Genomic DNA, 20502 nt, shown 5'->3' on the forward strand with positions numbered 1-20502 from the left:
AGTAGGTACAGTGGAGCATATAGGCAATGAAAAGTACGCTTCCCTGTATCTGTTAACATGTGTGTTTAGAGGTAATGCACTGCAGCAGCGCGTTACCATAACACAACATTTACAACCCAACGCTAATGTCCCATTGTGAACGTCGCATATACTTATCACTGCAGTGCAGTAAAAAGCATTATAAGACTTAATAACTCACAGCCGAAACGTCCTACTGTGAACCTAGCCCAAATGTAAATAAAAATATCAGCTTCCATATCCTTCTCACTTCAGGTGTGCTTTAACCATTTCAGCCGCCCAGGGCCGGATTTGTACTCTTTACCCCCCAAGGCCACTGTCACCAGCTATCCCCTTTGGTATAGGTAGCGAGATAACCCCTCCCCCCTTCCCTCCAGTATTGGTAGCCAGATGACTCCCTTAATCCCCCCCCCCTTTTTTAGTATAGTTAGCCAGCTTGCCTTCACACTGCAGCAGCCATCTGTGTCACTCATTCCTCGTCTCCAGTGCAGAAGCTTCCTCTTCCTTTCCGACTCCAATGCTGCCCAAGTCCATAGCCGCACACCACAACGCCAGCGTGCATAGAGAGCAAGGTGGCCGCTGCGCAGGCCGCTGGCAGAAAAGTACCGCGGTCGGGCACTCGTCTGATCTACCTGCATTGCAGCATTTGCAAGCTTGCACCAGTTTAGCTTGCTGCTTTGGTGCCCTTGTTCCTGTGGTGCCCTAGGCCATCGCCTAGGGGGCCTTGCCCTAAATCCGGCCCTGCCTGTCTGTGCCTGACATATATATGCTGGGTGTATAACCAGATATTGCCCCCTCTGTACAAGCTCTCTATAGCACATGTACCTGTTTTTCTGTAATCCTCCTAATTTTTAAAAAAGTACCTGTCTAACAGATCATTATCTACACTGTTGTTATATTCGCGTCACCCGAAGAAGGCGTGGCTAAGCGCCGAAATGCGTTGTGACGTCAGACGGCTTGCCGAGAGGATCGTGAGCCGGCGGTTGTCCTCCTCCCCACCTGCCTACCATCCGCACGGACCCTGTTAACCCTGGCCAGGCACAGGATGCTGAGGGGACTCGCTGGTGGCCTCTTGAATGTGCAATCCCTGCACATACACTGTAAGTGTATTGATTTTAAAGCGTGTGAATCTATTAAAAGTGGTAACGCACCATCGGAGCGCTCTGTTTTTTCCTTTGTATCTCCCATATTAGCATACTGGCACCACCCAGTTTAAGGAGCAGCACCGAGGTGAAATCCACTTAAAGGGCCATACCCATCTCCAGCTAGCGCCGGTACTAACACTTTGCAACTGTTGTTATATTACCTGTCATCTGGTGGCTATGCAACTGTACTGCCAATAGTTTTGTGGCTAATTTTTATACATTCCAACCTAGTCTTGTGTACCTTTACTTGCCTTGTCTGAAGCTTTAATAGATGTATCTTTGGTAAAAAAAAGTACACACATGCGATGGTTGTCACCCATTGGAGATCAAGAAACGATCCCTCGGGTTACAGGGACCGATGCTGTAAATACCCATTGCTAGCCTTTCTGGAGTGGAGGGACAATGATCAGTGCATAGCAGAGCGTGCGGGGAGAATGAAAATGACATTAACTGACCTTTTTATTCCAATGGCCCCAAAACTGGTTCAGAATTTATGGAGTGAATAGTCCCAAAGTGATTGACATTGTTTTATTGAACTATAAGCACATACATTTATCTTCACTGTGCTTTTTTTCCTTTTTCATTGGTTATCAATACAAAAAAAACTGTACATTGATAGACATATATGCTATTTGGTATTACACAGATTTATTTTTAATCATTGGTAGATATCATTATTAAATTAGTTGATCAGATTGGAATTTCATATATAGAACAGTAAAAGTAAAGGGCTCAAGATCTACTTGGTCACCTATTTCACATTCAAAGTTCATAGAAATCAGGTCTCATGTATTTCATTATTTGTACACATAGTAGGAAATATCACAATGAGTTGCAAACTTCCTTGGTATGATGAAAATCTAAAAATCAATCACACTCAATACTATTTACACTGTGATCCGTGGTAAAAGACCTAAGGCGATCTGCTGTCCATGCAAAGACTTAGCTCATGTCTGAAATAATGCAAACATGACTCACCATGATTCACCATGACTCATAAAATGAAACATGATGTAATAGTAAAACAATTGTACAACTAAAATGCAGTCTGGCAAGTTTTTTCATAAGGTGGCCACTAACGATCCATATTCTAGTGAAAAATCGTTCGAGCGATTAGAAATTCGGATCGGATTGGTTGTTAAGCACAATCGATTACGAACGATTATAAAAATAGTCGTCCGATTAAATTTTTGTCAAACCAAAATTTGGATTTTCTTGTTGGTTGTGATAGATAGGAAGCAAAGATTGGTTTGTTGATGTGTCGTGACCGATTTCACTTCCGATCAGAATTTCTGATTGCTCAAATGATTTTTCACTAGAAATCGGACTGTTAGTGGCCACCTTAAAGGGAAGGTTCAGGGAGGGGAGTGAAAAAATAAAAATCAATTTCCACTTACCTGGGGCTTCCTCCAGCCCGTGGCAGGCAGGAGGTGCCCTCGCCGCCGCTCCGCAGGCTCCCGGTGGCCGACCCGACCTGGCCAGGCCGACTGCCAGGTCGGGCTCTTCTGCGCTCCAAGGCCCGGCACTTCTGCGTCCCACTCAGCCGCGCTGACGTCATCGGACGTCCGCCGGGCTGTACTGCGCAGGCGCAGTAGTTCTGATTTCGAACCGCAATAGACTTCAATGGGGAGGCGATCTTTGAAAATTAGAAACATTTATGCTGGCCACAAAAGTGATGGAAAAGATGTTTCCATGGGATACACACCAAAAGTCCCAGGGAAAAATCTGGATTTGACGCACAGCAGCGTTTTAGGGGCAGAACTCACATTGCATGCTAAATTGGAGGCCTAAAGTGCTTTAAAACATCTTGCATGTGTATACATCAATCAGGTAGTGTAATTAGTGTACTGCTTCACACTGACAGACCAAACTCAGTGTGTAACGCACCACACACAGCAGTTTGTGTAGTGACGGCCGTGCTGGACTGGTGCGCACTGTGACGAGAGTACAGGTGATGGCGGTTTTCCAGCCCTTATGGTCACCAGGCTGAAGTAGCTCAATGACAGAACAATGACTGTCCAGCTGATCGAATTTGGTCTGTCCACAATGAAGCAACAACCTTATTATCTTGGGTGTGCCCCCCTCCCCGAGACACTCATATAGCCGGCAGTCATTGCTTCATTGTGATACACAAGCCCCTTCACCGCGGCAAGGTAACGATCACGAAGGTGAATTGACACATGTGCATGCCTTTTGTTTTGTTGTTGCAGCTGCAGTGCAGCCAGAAAAATTAGGCAGGCATGTACACGCACCAGAAAAATTATTATAGCGGCCGCTGCTGCTGAATTCGCCTGGAGTCCTGGACCCTGTAGGTGGTGGCGGAGAAGGCAGAGATGCTGTGTGGGGAGCGACTTAGTCTTGGGGCAGGCAGTCACACGGCGTGCAGGCAGAGATGCTGTGTGTGGGGACTGACTTAGTCTTCAGGCAGGCCTGAGCGTGCTTTGCAGACCAGGCCTCCATGGTCAGATGGACCCTTGACCCAACGCTGTGTGCCAGAGATGACACCACTTGCCTTACAACTTCACGGTACAGTTTGGGTATCACATTTTTTGAGAAATAATTGCGGCCTGTGTGGCTTTGCTTTTGTGTGTTGCTTTTCCTTTGGTGGTCATCCCATTGCAGTTTGTGCTTTGTCATCATGTGCCTTTGTAAGGAAGTTGTCCCTACGCGGGTCTTGGTCTTTCCACGGCTCAATTTTTGGTGGCAGAGAGTACAGATGGCATTGCTCTCATCTGAGGCAGACACACAAAAAAATGTCCACACCGCTGGGCCCTGGGGTGATGGCACTTTGGTGGTGGCGGCCGACTGAGTGTTAAGTCGGGTGCTAGAATCAAAGCAGGAGGAGGAAGCTATGTCACGCTTCCATGTGGAAGCTGAGGAAGATGTGGTGTTCTGTGTTAAATAGTCAACTACCTCCTGACAATCTTGGGGGTTGATGGCACGCACATATGAACACTATACTTTGGTCCAGGGCCGCACAAAATCACAACACCATGACCTCGAACAGACCTTCTGGGTGGCCTGCCTCTGCCTCTGCCTGTTTTGCCCATATTGGGAGTGGATGAAGTGAAAGTTATGTGCACTGACTTGACTAATACAATGTGCAGTCACACAGGTGCAGTGAACAGGTATGCAGTGACTTGTATCAATACAATGTGCAGCTGTCACACACACAGGTACCGTGAACAAGTGTAGCGACTGACTGATATATAACAGTGCGTGTGCTCACGTAGGTAGGTAGGTGCACTGAACAGGTGGGTATGCAGTGATTAGTATTACAAATGTGCAGCTGACACACAAACAGGTACCGTGAACATGTGCAGTGACTGGTATATAACACTGCTTGCAGTCACGTAGGTAGGTAGGTAGGTGAACTGAACAGGTGGGTATGCAGTGATTAGTATTACAAATGTGCATCTGTCACACACACAGGTACCGTGAACAGGTGCAGTGACACTGCATGCGCTCACGTAGGTAGGTAGGTGCACTGAACAGGTGGGTATGCAGTGATTGATATTACAAATGTGCAGCTGTCACACACACAGGTAGTCATTGAATGTGCTGGGCCTGGCAGTGGCACAGTAGGAATTACCAAGGGGCCAAGGTCCCACCAGCAGCTGCGACTGACTGACAGGGCTGTATATGCAACACAAGTGTCTGTGGGACACACATACACACACACACACACACACACATACACACACAAAAAAATAGATCACAAGAACAACATTAACTCTCAAAAGAGCTGTTGAGGATGAGGAGTGCTTTTTAGCAATAAGATCAGCAAGAAGGAGCAACCTAACAAGCCTAACACAAGAGCCTAACTAAGCTTTCCCTATGTCAGCAGGTTCTCTCCCTTCTCTTTTTACTGCAGCCACACGAATGAGTGAATAGGCTGATGCTGCCTGCGTTTTATAAGGTGGGGGGGGGGGGCAGGAGGGAGTGTGGCCTGATTCGCTACTCTGTGTCTGCTCACTGTGATGTAAAGGCTCAAAGTTGACCCTAATGATGTAGTATAGGGGCGGGTCAAACTCGCATATAGTTCGCGGTTCACCACGAACGCAATCCACCGAAGTTCGTGCGAATAAGTTTGCAGCAAACCGTTCGGGCAATCTCTAGTAGGTAGTAGAAATCTGACAGAAGTGAAAGGTTTTGGTTTAGTCCATCTCTTCATAGGGGATTCTCAGCAAGGTTTTTATATTTTATAAAGATTTCCCCTAAAAAGGATTTAAACAAGGATGCTGGCCAGCTTCCCTGCTCGCTACACAGTATTTTGGCAGTTAAACAGAGCAACTGCCATTTACTAAGTGCTTTTGAAAACAAATAAATTCCTAAGAATCCCCCAAGAAGAGATGGACTAGTCCAAAACTTTTCGCTTCTGTCAGATTTCTACTACCTACTGTAAATGACAGCAACATAGGAGAAACGTAATTTATGGCTCATTTTAATCTGGAAAAAAAAGTACTTCTTATTTGTCTATGTTTGCACATATTTTAAATTTTAAATTTTTTTGCCCTAGTGCCCCTTTAAGTAAAAGTGTGCCTGGTGATCAAAAGTTGGAGGAACTCAAACACATAAAAAGGGAATGCTCATGGGTCCCATAGCATCTGCGGCACATGCTGCGATTATTATCATGCCAGTTACAAGAAAAGCATCTTGTCTGAATTAGTATGTGATTCCAATGGTGTGTTCAGCTTCTTCCTTACAATCACTAACCATTTCAGCCCGCAGGGATTTTTCACCTTATGCATCAGAGCAATTTTCACCTCCTATTCATTCGCTAATAACTTTATCACTACTTAACACAATTTATTGATCTATATCTTGTTTTTTCCACCACTAATTAGGCTTTCTTTGGGTGGTACATTTTGCTAAGAATTATTTTTTTATAAATGCATTTTAACAGGATTAATAAGAAAAAAATGGAAAAATTCATTATTTCTCAGTTTTCGTCCATTATAGCTTTAAAATAATCCACGCTACCATAATTAAAACCTATGTATTTTATTTGCCCGTTTGTCTCGGTTATGACACCATTTAAATTTACAAGCTTATAATTTAAAAAAAGGTTTGTAGTATACCCCCTTCACATGCATATTTAAAAAGTTCAGACCCTTAGGTAACTATTTTAACTATAGTTTTGTTTTTTGTTTTTTATTGTAATTTTTTTTCCCATTAAAAATGTGGGTAATATTTTGGTGTGGGAAATAAACAGTTAATTTTTAATGTTATTATATGTGTAAATGTTAATGTAAAATGTATGAAGATGTAGTTTTACTATTTGGCCACAAGATGGCCACCTTGAGTTTATTTTTTTCTCCTTGTGCTTCTCGATCACCGGAAGCACAAGGAGGACGGGGAAACTTCTCTTTGCAGAAAGACTGAAGCCTCTAGTAAGAGAGCTTCGGTTTTTCTGCTGGGGACACGGCTCGGTGATCGGGAACCATGTTCCCATTCACTGATCCAAGGGGACAGCACAGACAAGACAAATGACAAGACAAATAACATTTATATTGCGCTTTTCTCCTTTCGGACTCAAAGCGCCAGAGCTGCAGCCACTAGGGCGCGCTCTATTGGCAGTAGCAGTGTAAGGGAGACTTGCCAAAGGTCTCCTACTGAATTAGTGCTGGCTTACTGAACAGGCAGAGCCGAGATTCGAACCCAGGTCTCCTGTGTCAGAGGCAGAACCCTTAACCATTACACTATCAGCCAACTGCACAGGGGCACACCCGCGATCGCGGAGGCTGCCAAAGTGCGGCACCGCAGCAGAGCAGCCGCCTGGACGTGAGGATCACATCCGGGTGGCTGCAGGGCCGGATTTAGGGCAAGGCCACCTAGGCGATGGCCTAGGGCACCACAGGAACAAGGGCACCAAAGGAGCAAGCTAAACTGGTGCAAGCTTGCAAATGCTGCAATGCAGGTAGATCAGACTGCGCAGCGGCCACCTTGCTCTCTGTGCACGTTGGCATTGTGGTGTGCGGCTATGGACTTGGGCAGCATTGGAGTCGGAAAGGAAGAGGAAGCTTCTGCACTGGAGACGAGGAATGAGTGACACAGATGGCTGCTGCAGTGTGAAGGCAAGCTGGCTACCTATACTAAAAAAGGGGGGGGGGGGTTAAGGGAGTCATCTGGCTACCAATACTGGAGGGAAGGGGGGAGGGGTTATCTCGCTACCTATACCAAAGGGGATAGCTGGTGACAGTGGCCTTGGGCGGTAAAGAGTACAAATCCGGCCCTGCAGACAGGCGCTATATAGCGAGTTCAATGAAAATGTTTAACTTGGATAATTTTTCCACCTGTTCCAGATAAGATGGAACTTTTTTGATGTCCTACGGTGTGTGTATACTATTTTTTTTATAGGTTTGGGCACTGACTACATGTTTTATCCAGTTAGCTAATGTTAGCGGCAGAGCAGGATTATCCACCAGGGAACCTAGGCAGGTGCTTGGGGCCTAGTGGGTGTCAAAGGGCCCACCTGCCACCTTCCATGGATTCTCTCTACTTCAGCTTACCAAATGGACCACAAGGAGGCCCCAAATCTTCTGCCTTGCCTAGGGCCCTATTATATCTTAATCAATCTCTGGTTATTGATGTGGGTGCAAGCCATCTGCACGCCACCTTTTGACATCCCATAAGCAACAGCATGTGGGTACTTAGCTTTAGACAAATCCTGTGTGTTTTCCAGTGGCGTAGCAATGGAGCTATGGGCCCCGATGCAAGTTTTACAATGGGCCCCCCCCCAAGCACTCTATACATAACAATTGATACGGCTCACAAAAAAACTGCCTACAGTGTCAGAGGTGCAAGAAAGGGATGGGGAACAGTTTTTTAATGATTAATACTATTCAAATACTATTCAAAGTATCTATAGAAGTGATTATTATGAGCACAGGACCAATAGAGAGCTAATACTTTAGTTGAGGGAGAGCCCATCGGGGCCCTTTTGGCCCAAGGGCCCCGATGTGGTTGCAACCTCTGCAATCCCTATTGCTACACCCCTGGTGTTCTCTATAATAATACAAACTACAATGGACATTTAGCTGAAATAGTTTCTAAAAAATCAGTCATAATTATATAGCTCAAATACAGCACTCACCACCAAATGAATAGAATGACCAAGGCCAGCAGCACACACAAAACCCCATAGACAATACATCTATTCCTCAGCAGCATCCTGAATGACTGAGCAGTTTTGTGCCTCGTACATTTATTTAGTGGAAAGGTAGGTTGATGACAAGGTAGTGGAATAATTAAGTACTTTTCTGTGGGTGTGGCAGCCTCTGCTGTTTGGGATTTCCCGTTAGTGTAAGAAAAATGAAAGTGAAACTTTTCACTGTGGCAGATCAGGTGCATAAACATTGTGCTGTACAGTACTAAGCTGAAACTTTAGGCAGAAGTCTGCTTGCTAAATGTTATCATTCATTTCTGTTTCCATACGTAAGCTACAGCCAGCCTTCCAGGAATATGAAACTCTTTATCACTACTGTTATTCTTTTGTTCCTAACAAATCTCCAAAGTATATCTGTGTTCTCGCTGTATTGCATATGAAAAAGAAATCACATACTGTATGTACACTTCTAAGCAGAGCAAAGGGCAGTGTGTTTAATGAAAAAGGGTGGTGGGGGAAGCTGGGGAAATATTGGCAAAATCACCAATATTCTACTAAACTATCACAAGACTGATTTTTCCGAAAATCAGTCTTGTGATTGCTCTAAAATTATCGCAGTAATCCGATTTTTGGATAAATATTCAGCATTCTCTGGGGCCAAAATTACAGAGTTGTGGTAAATTGGATTTCCACAGATTTTCCCATTTTTCTGATTTCCGAGAAGAATTTTATTTGTAATTTTTTGTATTAGAGAATGCAAAAAAGGCTCAACAAAATTGGGGAAATCGGAAAAATGTAAATCGGAAAAATAGAAAATCGGTCCTGTGATTGCTCTAAAAAAACAGCGGTATTTTGTGGAAAATTCAACATTCTTTGATTGGTCCAGTACTTGCAAGTTCTGTGATTGGGCTAAAATTACTGAGTTGCGGTAAATCAGATATTTTTTTCAGTGGGAGAATGGAGGATCGCAGAGGACCGGCGCGGGTACAGGACGGCCGCAGAGGGCTTGTAGAAGCCCCAGGTAAGTGAAACTTTTTTTATTTTGCACAGTTAAGGTTCCCTTTAAACAAGAATACATTGCTTTTGCTTACTACAGGGGCTTTTAGACTTCTTCCAGCCCCTGTAGTCTTTGAAGTGCATGCCCGTTTCTACGGGCGTGCGAATAGTGCAATCACTGGGGGCCCCGGATTGAGTGGCAGGAGGGTGAGTGCAGCGGCGGGAAGAGCGGGCATAGCGTAGTTACAACTCACCTTTCACGATCCCCTTCACCCTTTATCTTCTTCCTGTCTTCTTCTTGTCTTGACCTGGCTCAACCGGGGGTGGGAAGGGCCAACTAATTTTTACGCTCTCGCCCTGGGTGCAACTTAGCCCTGTCCTCTGGCTCTCCTCCATTGTGCCACTGTGACCCTAATAAATATCTCTGGTGTGGCTTGGTCACGTGCTATGGTGAATGTGTGTAATGCTTGGGGGGTATACTTTCTGAGTCAGTGCGTGTTCTCAAGACTATGTAGCTGGGTAATGGAAGAGGCTACACAGGTGGCCACAGGAGTAATGAACAAGGGAGCAAGATTTCCCAGAGCAACTGCAGCTCCGGGCCACCTATCACACTAGACGCTATGTGATACAATACACAACAGATGTAGGAAACAAAGCAAGCGCTCACCAATATGGGCCGCATCTGAATGACTCACCACCTCATATGCACCGCTTAAATAGCTCAAATACACACTCAGCAATCAGACAGATGCAAAACATATGCAAAACTAAACTAAATACTTACCATGCAAAACAGGATAGCACAATGGGTGCTGCTAGCCTGGTAGTTACAGAACTGTGGATACAAAATATAGGTAAAAGGCTGCGCATCCCTGACCCAATACTGTACAATTGAATGGTTAATCGCTGTGGCGCACACCGCCCCCCCTGGACTAAAATGTACGCCCGCATCCAAACAATGCAATACTGGTCTATGGAGAAAATTTAAGCTTCCATCATAGTTTTGCATGCAAAAATATAGATATACTGGACATCTGCACCAACGTTGAGGTAAATCTCCAGAGCAGATGTCCTAACACTAAACTGACCTAAGTTAAAAGCAAATGTCTTTACCCTGGCAGCTGCTATGCTAAAATGTGTAACTTACATTCAATACAGACAGCAGGAAACAAAGCAAGCGCTCACCAATATGGGCCGCATCTGAATGACTCACCACCTCATATGCACCGCTTAAATAGCTCAAATACACACTCAGCAATCAGACAGATGCAAAACATATGCAAAACTAAACTAAATACTTACCATGCAAAACAGGATAGCACAATGGGTGCTGCTAGCCTGGTAGTTACAGAACTGTGGATACAAAATATAGGTAAAAGGCTGCGCATCCCTGACCCAATACTGTACAATTGAATGGTTAATCGCTGTGGCGCACACCGCCCCCCCTGGACTAAAATGTACGCCCGCATCCAAACAATGCAATACTGGTCTATGGAGAAATTTTAGCTTCCATCATAGTTTTGCATGCAAAAATATAGATATACTGGACATCTGCACCAACGTTGAGGTAAATCTCCAGAGCAGATGTCCTAACACTAAACTGACCTAAGTTAAAAGCAAATGTCTTTACCCTGGCAGCTGCTATGCTAAAATGTGTAACTTACATTCAATACAGACAGCAGGAAACAAAGCAAGCGCTCACCAATATGGGCCGCATCTGAATGACTCACCACCTCATATGCACCGCTTAAATAGCTCAAATACACACTCAGCAATCAGACAGATGCAAAACATATGCAAAACTAAACTAAATACTTACCATGCAAAACAGGATAGCACAATGGGTGCTGCTAGCCTGGTAGTTACAGAACTGTGGATACAAAATATAGGTAAAAGGCTGCGCATCCCTGACCCAATACTGTACAATTGAATGGTTAATCGCTGTGGCGCACACCGCCCCCCCTGGACTAAAATGTACGCCCGCATCCAAACAATGCAATACTGGTCTATGGAGAAAATTTTAGCTTCCATCATAGTTTTGCATGCAAAAATATAGATATACTGGACATCTGCACCAACGTTGAGGTAAATCTCCAGAGCAGATGTCCTAACACTAAACTGACCTAAGTTAAAAGCAAATGTCTTTACCCTGGCAGCTGCTAAGCTAAAATGTGTAACTTACATTCAATACAGACAGCAGGAAACAAAGCAAGCGCTCACCAATATGGGCCGCATCTGAATGACTCACCACCTCATATGCACCGCTTAAATAGCTCAAATACACACTCAGCAATCAGACAGATGCAAAACATATGCAAAACTAAACTAAATACTTACCATGCAAAACAGGATAGCACAATGGGTGCTGCTAGCCTGGTAGTTACAGAACTGTGGATACAAAATATAGGTAAAAGGCTGCGCATCCCTGACCCAATACTGTACAATTGAATGGTTAATCGCTGTGGCGCACACCGCCCCCCCTGGACTAAAATGTACGCCCGCATCCAAACAATGCAATACTGGTCTATGGAGAAAATTTTAGCTTCCATCATAGTTTTGCATGCAAAAATATAGATATACTGGACATCTGCACCAACGTTGAGGTAAATCTCCAGAGCAGATGGCCTAACACTAAACTGACCTAAGTTAAAAGCAAATGTCTTTACCCTGGCAGCTGCTAAGCTAAAATGTGTAACTTACATTCAATACAGACAGCAGGAAACAAAGCAAGCGCTCACCAATATGGGCCGCATCTGAATGACTCACCACCTCATATGCACCGCTTAAATAGCTCAAATACACACTCAGCAATCAGACAGATGCAAAACATATGCAAAACTAAACTAAATACTTACCATGCAAAACAGGATAGCACAATGGGTGCTGCTAGCCTGGTAGTTACAGAACTGTGGATACAAAATATAGGTAAAAGGCTGCGCATCCCTGACCCAATACTGTACAATTGAATGGTTAATCGCTGTGTGGCGCACACCGCCCCCCCTGGACTAAAATGTACGCCCGCATCCAAACAATGCAATACTGGTCTATGGAGAATTGATTGCTGAGTGTGTATTTGAGCTATTTAAGCGGTGCATATGAGGTGGTGAGTCATTCAGATGCGGCCCATATTGGTGAGCGCTTGCTTTGTTTCCTGCTGTCTGTATTGAATGTAAGTTACACATTTTAGCATAGCAGCTGCCAGGGTAAAGATATTTGCTTTTAACTTAGGTCAGTTTAGTGTTAGGACATCTGCTCTGGAGATTTACCTCAACGTTGGTGCAGATGTCCAGTATATCTATATTTTTGCATGCAAAACTATGATGGAAGCTAAAATTTCTCCATAGACCAGTATTGCATTGTTTGGATGCGGGCGTACATTTTAGTCCAGGGGGGGCGGTGTGCGCCACAGCGATTAACCATTCAATTGTACAGTATTGGGTCAGGGATGCGCAGCCTTTTACCTATATTTTGTATCCACAGTTCTGTAACTACCAGGCTAGCAGCACCCATTGTGCTATCCTGTTTTGCATGGTAAGTATTTAGTTTAGTTTTGCATATGTTTTGCATCTGTCTGATTGCTGAGTGTGTATTTGAGCTATTTAAGCGGTGCATATGAGGTGGTGAGTCATTCAGATGCGGCCCATATTGGTGAGCGCTTGCTTTGTTTCCTGCTGTCTGTATTGAATGTAAGTTACACATTTTAGCATAGCAGCTGCCAGGGTAAAGACATTTGCTTTTAACTTAGGTCAGTTTAGTGTTAGGACATCTGCTCTGGAGATTTACCTCAACGTTGGTGCAGATGTCCAGTATATCTATATTTTTGCATGCAAAACTATGATGGAAGCTAAAATTTCTCCATAGACCAGTATTGCATTGTTTGGATGCGGGCGTACATTTTAGTCCAGGGGGGGCGGTGTGCGCCACAGCGATTAACCATTCAATTGTACAGTATTGGGTCAGGGATGCGCAGCCTTTTACCTATATTTTGTATCCACAGTTCTGTAACTACCAGGCTAGCAGCACCCATTGTGCTATCCTGTTTTGCATGGTAAGTATTTAGTTTAGTTTTGCATATGTTTTGCATCTGTCTGATTGCTGAGTGTGTATTTGAGCTATTTAAGCGGTGCATATGAGGTGGTGAGTCATTCAGATGCGGCCCATATTGGTGAGCGCTTGCTTTGTTTCCTGCTGTCTGTATTGAATGTAAGTTACACATTTTAGCATAGCAGCTGCCAGGGTAAAGACATTTGCTTTTAACTTAGGTCAGTTTAGTGTTAGGACATCTGCTCTGGAGATTTACCTCAACGTTGGTGCAGATGTCCAGTATATCTATATTTTTGCATGCAAAACTATGATGGAAGCTAAAATTTCTCCATAGACCAGTATTGCATTGTTTGGATGCGGGCGTACATTTTAGTCCAGGGGGGGCGGTGTGCGCCACAGCGATTAACCATTCAATTGTACAGTATTGGGTCAGGGATGCGCAGCCTTTTACCTATATTTTGTATACACAACAGATGTAGTCGATAACATGCTTGGGTCATACACAATAGATCAGATGGAAGTGGTACAGTGGACTACACAGAATCAGAGTCGGTAACAGGCTAAGGTCATACACGTTAGATCAGATGGCTACGGTACAAAGTACTTGGCGAGAGAATGGTCAGAAAAGCTAAGGTCATATCTAAGTCAGTTTGGCAGTCGCATTGAAATACATTAATTGAGTAATGAAAGTCGCATTAATATACAATGACAGCTTAGTGCAATGGCGCACTAATCCTCAGGCTGTGTAACAAGACAAACAACAGACACACAGATGGAATGCTTTGCCAATCTAGTCGTTGCACCAGCGAGGCAAGCATTCACACTGACATAGACAAGACAAACAGGTAGGAGAGTAACTAATGGCAACCGCTGCGATAGTTACGTCCTCAGGAACAGACTAGCAGGAATACTACCAATCACCAACGTGGTGATGGCAGAATCCAAGCTATCAGGATCAGAAGGATGTCACTGTATCCCCGCAGATACAGCAAATGTCCAAGCAAGAAACAAGGTTAAACAATGCAATATACAATTCACATGAATGACCCAGCAACAACTCATGGAGCTGTACGCTATGTCAGGCCAAGTCTGAAATGGGAGGCAGACTTTTTATGTCGACATCAGCCAATGGATGCAGGCATGCAAATTCCCACACAGCTGAATGGTAATTACTCAATCCTGAGCCAGCTTGATTACAAGCTGCTAGCTGAAGGACTCTCATAACAAATACATGCAAAATTATGCAACAACATGCATGTAGGAAATCCAGGGTTATCTGGCTGCAGTTCAACTGCAGCAAGCAATAGAGGGAGTCATGACAGCACCCTGAGCTGCTCTGAACTGCAGAGTGATTGCAAATGACAATGAGAGTTATTGCGAATGCACAACCGAATGCAAGCAGATAAGTCAGAACTGCCCGGTTGCAGTTCCACTGCAACCGACAGAACATGCTACAGTAGAGATCCTGACAATGTGCTATTGTGGTTGTAGGCCTCCTCATTCTTTGCTGTTCATAAAGACTTGCAGCAATACATGTGCAGAGGGAGCGCAATTGATGAGGTGTGCGGCTAGGACAGCTCATGCACCATAGCGTGTGATGCCATTCAGTGATCTAAGTCCCATCTTACACGGCTCAGCCATTCTATTACACGGCTTAGCCATTCACAAAGACCGTCCACGCATCACTTCCTCTATGTGTGCTAATACTAAGCATGAGAAAGTGAGTGGCAAGGACATCTTGAGGCCAAAAAGTAAAATTAAAAGGACATGTTTTTACCTTATTTTTACATATACAATTAACCCCTGACCTCCCACACTCCCCATTAGCTACCAAAATGTTGTTATTTAAAAAAAAAATTAAAACATTTTTACAAATAAAAAAAAAAATAGTTACCTTACCTTAGGGACTGACGTTTTTTAATATGTATGTAAAGAGGATATATTACTGTTACTTTATAAATTATGGGCTTATAATTAGGGATGGTAGTAAAACTGAAATAATGCACCTTTATTTCCAAATAAAATATTGGCGCCATACATTGTACTAGGGAAAAATTTTAAATGTTGTAATAACCAGGACAAATGGGCAAATACAATGCGTGGGTTTTAATAATCGTAGCATGTATTATTTTAAAACTATAATGGTGAAAACTGAGAAATAATACATTTTCCCCATTTTTTTCTTATTATTCCTGTTAAATACGGTAATTCTTAGCAAAAAGTACCCCTGAAAGAAAGCCTAATTGGTGGCAAAAAAAACAAGATATAGATTGTTTCATTGTGATAAGTAGTAATAAAGTTATAGGCAAATGAATGGAAGGAGCGCTGACAGGTGAAAATTGATCTGTTTTTTTAAGGGGAAAAACCCTTTGAGGTGAAGTGGTTAAGTGAGCAATACACGCAGGGCAGGTTTTTGACTGTATAATGATCCAATAGGGTATGTTTAGAGATTTGACCTGGTTTTGTAGTCAAGGCAAGCATAATCTTGAATGTCAACAACAACCTTGCTTTCAGAAAAATAAATTTCAAGAAAAAAAGAAAAGCGAAACAAGAAAATTAAAACAGCCCTAAGGGAAGGGCTGGTGCACACCGGAAAGTGCTAGCTACGCAAACGCTAAGCATTTTTAGAAGTGATTTTTCTAAGTGATTCAAGGCATGTGCCTAGCGATTTTCTAGTTATGTCTAGCGATTTTTGTATTTTTTCCAAACAATCAGGTTTATTGAGCAAAGTACAAAAATGCGTCACAGTAAAGAATGCAAACAAAGCATATAGGACAGATACAGTATATCAGTTAGATACAAAATTGGAGAAAACATCACAACTCTAGGGGACTAGCGATACAACCTTAGTTGCTCGCAGTCCCGCAATAACCATAAAGCAAATTCTAATAACCACCGAAAGGTGATGTCAAAAGCCCCTTAAAGAGAATCTGTACTCTAATATTCTTACACTAAAAAGCATACCATTCTATTCATTATTTTCTCCTGTGCCCTAGTGTTGGGCGAACATCTAGATGTTCGGGTTCGGGCCGAACAGGCCGAACATGGCCGCGATGTTCGGGTGTTCGACCCGAACTCCGAACATAATGGAAGTCAATGGGGACCCGAACTTTTGTGCTTTGTAAAGCCTCCTTACATGCTACATACCCCAAATTTACAGGGTATGTGCACCTTGGGAGTGGGTACAAGAGGAAAAAAATTTAGCAAAAAGAGCTTATAGTTTTTGAAAAAATCGATTTTAAAGTTTCAAAGGGAAAACTGTCTTTTAAATGCGGGAAATGTCTGTTTTCTTTGCACAGGTAACATGCTTTTTGTCGGCATGCAGTCATAAATGTAATACATATAAGAGGTTCCAGGAAAAGGGACCGGTAACGCTAACCCAGCAGCAGCACACGTGATGGAACAGGAGGAGGGTGGCGCAGGAGGAGAAGGCCACGCTTTGAGACACAACAACCCAGGCCTTGCATGAGGACAAGAAGCGTGCGGATAGCAATTTGCATTTTGTCGCCATGCAGTCATAAATGTAATACAGATGAGAGGTTCAATAACCAGGGACCGGAAACGCTAACCCATCACAGATGTTCATTGTTCATGTTACTTGGTTGGGGTCCGGGAGTGTTGCGTAGTCGTTTCCAATCCAGGATTGATTCATTTTAATTTGAGTCAGACGGTCTGCATTTTCTGTGGAGAGGCGGATACGCCGCCGATCTGTGACGATGCCTCCGGCAGCACTGAAACAGCGTTCCGACATAACGCTGGCTGCCGGGCAAGCCAGCACCTCTATTGCGTACATTGCCAGTTTGTGCCAGGTGTCTAGCTTCGATACCCAATAGTTGAAGGGTGCAGATGGATTGTTCAACACAGCTACGCCATCTGACATGTAGTCCTTGACCATCTTCTCCAGGCGATCGGTGTTGGAGGTGGATCTGCACGCTTGCTGTTCTGTGTGCTGCTGCATGGGTGTCAGAAAATTTTCCCACTCCAAGGACACTGCCGATACCATTCCCTTTTGGGCACTAGCTGCGGCTTGTGTTGTTTGCTGCCCTCCTGGTCGTCCTGGGTTTGCGGAAGTCAGTCTGTCGGCGTACAACTGGCTAGAGGAGGGGGAGGATGTCAATCTCCTCTTTAAAGTCTCCACAAGGGCCTGCTGGTATTCTTCCATTTTGACCTGTCTGGCTCTTTCTTCAAGCAGTTTTGGAACATTGTGTTTGTACCGTGGATCCAGAAGGGTATAAACCCAGTAATTGGTGTTGTCCAGAATGCGCACAATGCGTGGGCCGCGTTCAATGCAGTCCTAGGCCGAAGAGGTCATAGCCTAGGGTCACAAAACCTGTTTATTGGGCAATTTCAATGGTGGCGAGTCTGACGTACATATATCGCAGCAATGGCCGTTAGCAACGTCTGAATCTCACGAAATGTCTCATGCAGGTAGAAGACATATTGTTAGACTTGGGCTCCAAAGATGGGTTCCCTACATCTCTGCAAACCAGAGTTACAGGGCACCAAATTTGGTAAAATCCCCCATAGGCTTTCATTGGGCCTCCTATTTACAGTTCCAAAATCTCACATCTTTTCAAAGGGCAATTACTCAGCAGTGGCAAATTTTCTAGCATTGTAGGGACCCTTAGGGGGAACATGACTGGTGAGTTTCGGGCCCCTAGGCCAAAGAGGTCATAGCCTAGGGTCACAAAAACCTGTTTATTTGGGCTATTTCAATGGTAGTGATGGTGACGTACATAAATCGCAGCAATGGCCGTTAGCAAAGTCTGAATCTCACGAAATGTCTCATGCAGGTGGAAGACATATTGTTAGACTTGGATTCCAAAGATGGGGTCCCTACATCTCTGCAAACCAGAGTTACAGGGGTCCAAAATTGGTAAAATCCCACATAGGATTTCATTGGCTCCCTATTTCACTTTCCAAAATCTCACATCTTTTCAAAGGGCAATGGCTCAGCAGTACCAAATTTTCTAGCATTGTAGGGACCCTTAGGGGGAACATGACTGGTGAGTTTCGGGCCCCTAGGCCGAAGAGGTCATAGCCTAGGGTCACAAAAACCTGTTTATTTGGGCTATTTCAATGGTAGTGATGGTGACGTACATAAATCGCAGCAATGGCCGTTAGCAAAGTCTGAATCTCACGAAATGTCTCATGCAGGTAGAAGACATATTGTTAGACTTGGATTCCAAAGATGGGGTCCCTACATCTCTGCAAACCAGAGTTACAGGGGTCCAAAATTGGTAAAATCCCCCATAGGATTTCATTGCCTCCCTATTTCACTTTCCAAAATCTCACATCTTTTCAAAGGGCAATGGCTCAGCAGTACCAAATTTTCTAGCATTGTAGGGACCCTTAGGGGGAACATGACTGGTGAGTTTCGGGCCCCTAGGCCGAAGAGGTCATAGCCTAGGGTCACAAAAACCTGTTTATTTGGGCTATTTCAATGGTAGTGATGGTGGCGTACATAAATCTCAGCCATGGCCGTTAGCAACGTCTGAATCTCACGAAATGTCTCATGCAGGTAGAAGACATATTGTTAGACTTGGATTCCAAAGATGGGGTCCCTACATCTCTGCAAACCAGAGTTACAGGGGTCCAAAATTGGTAAAATCCCCCATAGGCTTTCATTGGGCCTCCTATTTACCGTTCCAAAATCTCACACCATTTCAAAGGGCAATGGCTCAGCAGTGGCAAAACTCACCAGTCATGATCCCCCTAAGGGTCCCTACAATGCTAGAAAATTTGGTACTGCTGAGCCATTGCCCTTTGAAAAGATGTGAGATTTTGGAAAGTGAAATAAGAAGCCAATGGGATTTTACCAATTTTGGACCCCTGTAACTCTGGTTTGCAGAGATGTAGGGACCCCATCTTTGGAATCCAAGTCTAACAATATGTCTTCTACCTGCATGAGACATTTCGTGAGATTCAGACTTTGCTAACGGCCATTGCTGAGATTTATGTACGCCACCATCACTACCATTGAAATAGCCCAAATAAACAGGTTTTTGTGACCATAGGCTATGACCTCTTCGGCCTAGGGGCCCGAAACTCACCAGTCATGTTCCCCCTAAGGGTCCCTACAATGCTAGAAAATTTGGTACTGCTGAGCCATTGCCCTTTGAAAAGATGTGAGATTTTGGAAAGTGAAATAGGGAGGCAATGAAATCCTATGGGGGATTTTACCAATTTTGGACCCCTGTAACTCTGGTTTGCAGAGATGTAGGGACCCCATCTTTGGAATCCAAGTCTAACAATATGTCTTCTACCTGCATGAGACATTTCGTGAGATTCAGACTTTGCTAACGGCCATTGCTGCGATTTATGTACGCCACCATCACTACCATTGAAATAGCCCAAATAAACAGGTTTTTGTGACCCTAGGCTATGACCTCTTCGGCCTAGGGGCCCGAAACTCACCAGTCATGTTCCCCCTAAGGGTCCCTACAATGCTAGAAAATTTGGTACTGCTGAGCCATTGCCCTTTGAAAAGATGTGAGATTTTGGAAAGTGAAATAGGGAGCCAATGAAATCCTATGGGGGATTTTACCAATTTTGGACCCCTGTAACTCTAGTTTGCAGAGATGTAGGGACCCCATCTTTGGAATCCAAGTCTAACAATATGTCTTCTACCTGCATGAGACATTTCGTGAGATTCAGACTTTGCTAACGGCCATTGCTGCGATTTATGTACGCCACCATCACTACCATTGAAATAGCCCAAATAAACAGGTTTTTGTGACCCTAGGCTATGACCTCTTCGGCCTAGGGGCCCGAAACTCACCAGTCATGTTCCCCCTAAGGGTCCCTACAATGCTAGAAAATTTGGTACTGCTGAGCCATTGCCCTTTGAAAAGATGTGAGATTTTGGAAAGTGAAATAGGGAGGCAATGAAATCCTATGGGGGATTTTACCAATTTTGGACCCCTGTAACTCTGGTTTGCAGAGATGTAGGGACCCCATCTTTGGAATCCAAGTCTAACAATATGTCTTCTACCTGCATGAGACATTTCGTGAGATTCAGACGTTGCTAACGGCCATTGCTGCGATTTATGTACGTCAGACTCGCCACCATTGAAATTGCCCAATAAACAGGTTTTGTGACCCTAGGCTATGACCTCTTTGGCCTAGGACTGCATTGAACGCGACCCACGCATTGTGCGCATTCTGGACAACACCAATTACTGGGTTTAT

Source organism: Hyperolius riggenbachi, chromosome 5, assembly GCF_040937935.1.
Source record: "Hyperolius riggenbachi isolate aHypRig1 chromosome 5, aHypRig1.pri, whole genome shotgun sequence".
In the NCBI taxonomy this organism is placed as follows: Eukaryota; Metazoa; Chordata; class Amphibia; order Anura; family Hyperoliidae; genus Hyperolius; species Hyperolius riggenbachi.